Source organism: Geospiza fortis, unplaced genomic scaffold, assembly GCF_000277835.1.
Source record: "Geospiza fortis unplaced genomic scaffold, GeoFor_1.0 scaffold11, whole genome shotgun sequence".
Lineage (NCBI taxonomy): Eukaryota > Metazoa > Chordata > Aves > Passeriformes > Thraupidae > Geospiza > Geospiza fortis.
Genome location: NW_005054304.1, coordinates 3,747,201 through 3,752,943, shown reverse-complemented (window position 1 = coordinate 3,752,943; position 5,743 = coordinate 3,747,201).

The following is a 5,743-nucleotide window of genomic DNA, read 5'->3' as shown; positions in this document are numbered from 1 at the left end:
CCCGGCGTCCCGGCTCTCGCCCAGGGCCGGTGTCTCACCAGGTGCCCTGAGATACTCTGCCTTTGCACATTACCTGGCAGCCTCTCTGCCCAATTTCAAGCTGCGGTCATGTGAAGGGAAGCACCTCCTCTGCTCACCGATTTTTTAAAATTGTCAAGTTCTCTGCATCCTTTAGCAAGTTAAATTCTGCTTATCAGCCTGTTGCTTGGATTTTCAAACGCGTGGGTACCTAACCAGGCAGGACTGTGTTTGATAAGCTGTGCTGTGCTGGCCAGTGCTGCATCCGGGGGTATGCACGGGGAGGGAAGTTGCTGAATAATGTCATTAAGAATCACTGCACATGAAATAAACAATCAGGTGCCTTTAAAAAAAAATTATTACTTTTCCTTTTCTTTTCTTTCCTTTTGTTTTTTTGGCTTTTTTCTAACATTTCATCCTCCTTTAGGTTTAATTAAGAATTCCTCAGTTACAACTCTCTAGTTGTCAGGGTCTGAGAGACTCTTGGAAAACTTGTGTTTCAGTCTTGCTGGCCCAAGCATAATAAAAAAAAAAATACCCAGCCTGAATCGAATTTTTATGCTCAGTTCACGGTAGATTTCACTCCATTCTCATGTAAACAGCTTCTACGAATCAACATATGTGTCTGGGTGGTATCTCTCACTTTGTTTTGTAACAAAAAGCCATATTGCATCATTTAATTTGCTCAAGTCATGCAAATAGGAAAAAATCAATAGGACAAAAAGGGGTCGACTTATCCTCCTCCCCACTAAACTGCTGCCCACACACAGAGTCCTGTTGCTTATGGCAAAAGAATAACAACAACACCATTGTGTTTGTTAGTTGGTTCACTAATGGGTGAAACTGGAGAACATCATTCTCCTTCAGTCCCCAGCTCTGTCCAAATGTTCATGCCTTTTGAGGGAGCATTTGTCCTACCCTCTCTATTCCCAGATGATTGAGAACTGTCTTACTGCAGGTTTTCAGCTGCAGATCTCTCTTTATTCATACCATATGCAGCAGCAGTTTGAGATTCAAGGCAGATATATTTCTTCATGTTGTCTAGAGACAGTGTCATTAGGCTCCTGTGTGATGATTGAATTAAACTATAACCACACACAGATAACCTGAAGGATCTAGCTAGAAAAAAAAGAAAAAAAAAGGAAAAAAATAATAAGGACTGGAAAATATGTCCTTAATTCACCCTGTTTGCAATGTCTCGGTGGCATATATACTACTGAGATTATTCAGTGCTTGGAGACCCTTGTGGTAATTGGTTGAATGCAATAAACTGAAAGTGCAATTTTGGTTAGTTTTCCATCCCCAGGCAGTTGAAGTGTTTATTCTCTTCTTACTATTACTTTAAAAGATCTTTTAATTCCTTTTCAATGTGTTTTTTTTCTTACTGACGGTGCTAAAAACCTGATGTAAATGTGAGGAAGTGACCACAGTACCTATTCCTGAGCTGTTGAACCCATTTCGTATTTTCTTTAAAACATAAATTAAATTTTTAAAGGAATGTTATTGTACAGGGTTGTAAAATCAGACTTTTTCACTGAAGATTAATTTTAATGAAACTCACAAATGTGCTTTATCATATCTGATATAGATATATGATTAAAAATATGTCAAAATATATGTAATTTATAGTTGACAGAATGGGGTGGTCATTCTGTAGAAGACTTGGGATAGTATTAATAGTATACATTTGAATGTAACTTTTCTAAAAGCACATTTTTTTTAAACTGTGTTCTACTACAGTTCCCAAACCAGCTTTTTTAAACTCCACCATCAACCTACATGATGGAGAGGCCATGCCATTAACAGAAATCTGAGCACTGCCATCTTTAAAAAAAAATAATTAATTGACCATGCTTAGTAGACATTCTAATAAGAGCCTCTTAGTTAAGATGCTGGGTCTGTGAGAATTTTTGACCAAATTATTGATCTGTGCTTATAAATGAAAACACCACCTGCAGTTTTGGGAACAATAATGGAGCTCCCGTAAAGAGCAGATACAACACTGCACTGGCTCAAGTAAAATATTTGCGTCCTATTGTTGACATTTAACTCTTTTATTTTTCTGGCAATATCCCCTTGTTTATGAAGGGCTGCTACATCCCAGCCAAACATTGTAATATCAATTTTTCTAAAAGTTTGCTTACAGCCTGACAGGCAAAGAAGTCCTCTCTACCTTGGATGGTTTCACAGCCAAGGCTGTCAAGGAATGGGTGAAAAGTAATTGTTTTCAAGTGTGCCCTTTTACAATCATTTGTTTGCTCTGGCTCTTTCATGAACAAAGGCTATTGTTGAACACATCCAACTAAACAAATAACTCATCTTGGGGTCCCTTTAACAGCTGCCTTAGTACAATGATCTATTTAAATATTACCCTAAAATTGAAACTGAACTCTTTAATGACATAATCCAGCACTATAATACAGAAGAGGCATATGTTCAACTCAACAGCTGAACAATCTCGTCAGCACATGATTTTTAGACATAAATGCTTGTATATCAAACATGGCTTAATGCAATGACTTATTTCACTGGTTTCTTCCTTCTGTTAGCATCAGAATTCTGCTGCCTTTCTCTAACTAGATATGACAGAGTACACAAAACAGATGACAGTATTAGTCGCAAAGAATTTCTGTCTGTCTCTTGTGTCATCTTCTGTTTCTTCTTCCTTGCATTCTTCCTTCTGTTGATAAACCAATTTAGTATGCTGTGCTTTCCTGTGCATTCCAGGATTTATCTTACCTTTAGTCTATCCGTTCTACTTTCATGTGGCTAGAGATTAAAGGATGATCTTACAGATGTTGTAAATTAGTCAGCAGCAGGCATAATCATTATTAGGCATGTTGCAATAAATGTTTGGAAGTTTTACATATTTTCCAGAGCGCAGTTAGTTTAAACCGCTGCAGTTTGATGGTTTCACATATGACTTTAAAAATGGAAGCAGGAAATTAGTTTACATTTCTTCAAAAGACCAAAGCCATTGTCAACTTTAAGGTCATTTTCAAAGTAGACATCCAACAGAAAAAGCTTCATTTAAATAAGTATTTCAGAATCTGCTTAGAACTGGTTTAGTATACTCCAGGAAAAATACATTATCGATTTACTGAAATTCAGAATAGAGACTTGTCCTATCTCCAAGCCAGTACAGAGTTACACATCAGACCTCACACAGAGCAAATGTTACCACCCTATTTTGCTTGAGCATTCTAAAAGTTAAGTAACATTGTACTTGATTTTCAGATAATTGATTGACTCTCATTCCTTAATCTTCCGATTAGCTATTATGTGACCAAGATTCATTCCAGAAATGACATGAGGGGGTGAATTCCTGTGGTTAATTCCTGGATAGCAGCTGCTCAGGGGGATTAGGATCCTTTTGTCTTAACTTTGAGGACTGAAATGTTGGCAAGCTTGTATCACCAGGCAACGTCAGTTACGTTTTCCACAAGAAACAGTAAATTAGCTTTGCCATCCTGTAATTTATTTTTCCCCCCCTGTTCACAATGTGTTCTGGAGCCTTCCAGTAGAAGTACAGTTTTCTATCTGCATCTCTGTGGAGTTAATTCAATAAACACACTGAATATTTACCTAGTAATACCTTGTGTTTACTTGTACTTCTAAACATACCATCACACTGCTACCACAAGAAAGTCTGAGATGAACTCCCTGATGAAAACTTCTGAGACTTCTGCAAACCAGGTGGTACTACTGCATGTAGGCAAGTACTTTGAAGGGTCTGTGCTCACAGTCCTTTGATGCAAACACCAAAATGGGTCATTTCATCCTTCCTTCAAGAGACAAGTGACATGATGTTCTTAAAAAGTAGCATTTATGGATAGTGGTTTTGCTCATCCCCTGCTGGCTTCAGACTTTGTCCTGTGTGGCAGCCAATGACCTGACTGAATTATACAGGCCCCTTCCCTGTGTCAGAATCACAGCATCCCTTAGGAAAGTTCAGCTAGTGCAGAACATTGCCTCAGCAGCATGGATTGATGCAAGCATGTCAAGTCTCTTCTCTACTACCTGAATTGCAATCCTCAGCAGTATTCAAGTTGAAGGTTTTAGCTGTTATGTATTTTAGTTATAGTTTATAGTAGTTATCATTATATTTTTACGTCTTGTTGTAAAGATTTACCGTATCTCAGAATAACATTTGAAATTCAAGACAGAAGACTGAGATTAAGAATTCTACTGCTGTGGCCCAAATGGGCAATCTAGCAAAAGGAATCTAAACTTTTTCAGGACAGAAGAGCCTGTGGCCATGGAAGAAATTCCCGAAAGAATTCAGGACTAAGGCAAACCTTTTGCCATACATGCAACATGCATGGGTCATTTCTGTCTGATTGATTACTGTCTTAAAGCTTAAAAAAAAAAGACAAACCTTTTACAAAATATGTGGGATAATTACATTCTCAAGAAAGGTTTGAAAAAAGATAATAAACTATATGTGGCAGATGTTAATCACATTACTTGCCTGCAGGTGCTATGAAGCTGAGGATAGTTTGACAGCAGATAGTCTGAAGAACAGAACATTTAATGCATTTAGTGATCCTGGCAAACCTGGAGGAATTCTTTTTTAAGCCAATGGCAGCACATCCAGAACAAGGGTAGAAGCCAAATGGTGTTCTTCTAATCAGTGGTCCAACTTACAACACTAAACTTTAGTGCACATTTCAGATGGTCTTTTGACAATATATGTATGGTAAGACTAAATTTTCCTGGATAGAGATTGCCTTCTATATTAAGGTTGTTATAATAGGATGTTGTTTAAATGTATGGGCCATATATTGTGTCATATTTTGAATACATACCTGTTTTAAACAATTGAAAGTGCATTTCTCTCAAGCATTTGAGGTCTATGTAATAGACCTCAAATGCTTGTAAATAAAAAGCTGAGTTCAGACCTGTGTAATCAAAGTACAGCATCCTAGAAGAGAGCTGACTTATGAGACAGCAAACTCAAGCATATCCAGAGTGTTTCTGCACTAAATAACTTATTTATCTAAAGCAACTTAGATAATTCCCTTTAATGTTACATGGCAAGGGAATGACATTGGAAAGTCCTTCTATAAATCAGCCCAGAGACACAAACTATAGAGAAACTAGTAATATTTTCAAACATGTGATTTGCCAATATTTACAAATTTCATACAATACATATATTTGTGACATCAATATTTCTTAACATAAGTGTCTTAGAGTCTCTGTTTATAACTGTGTTATATAAATAGCAGAAAGAACCTGAGCTTCGTTTTTGCACTGGAACGGATTCAGACCTTCTCAACGGAGAGAACACATTTCCCACTGCCCACCATTGGGATGAATAACCAAAAAACAATCCATGTAGTTAACAATAGATTAATAAAGTACACACATTCAAAAGCTAATAAAGACAACTACGCTGTTTTCCATTATTTTTCACTATTTAATGACACTGCACTACTTAGGCTCCTGTGTTTACTTAAACACATCATCAGTTGTGGTTTTGTGCCTCTTTAAGTGCTATGCATCCATAATATACGCTTTTTTACAGGACAAAGTTATGATATTGACACAAACAAGGCATTACAAATTCTACTTTTGCACTTAAAATGGAAAAATGTCTGAAAACATACACACTTCCAAATAGTGTGCATCAGAGAGAGCAAAAAGCAGAGCAGCATTTAAAGCATGAAAAATCCATGGCACCTGCTGAATTCCACAGCAGTCATTTCAGCAGCCAGGCTTT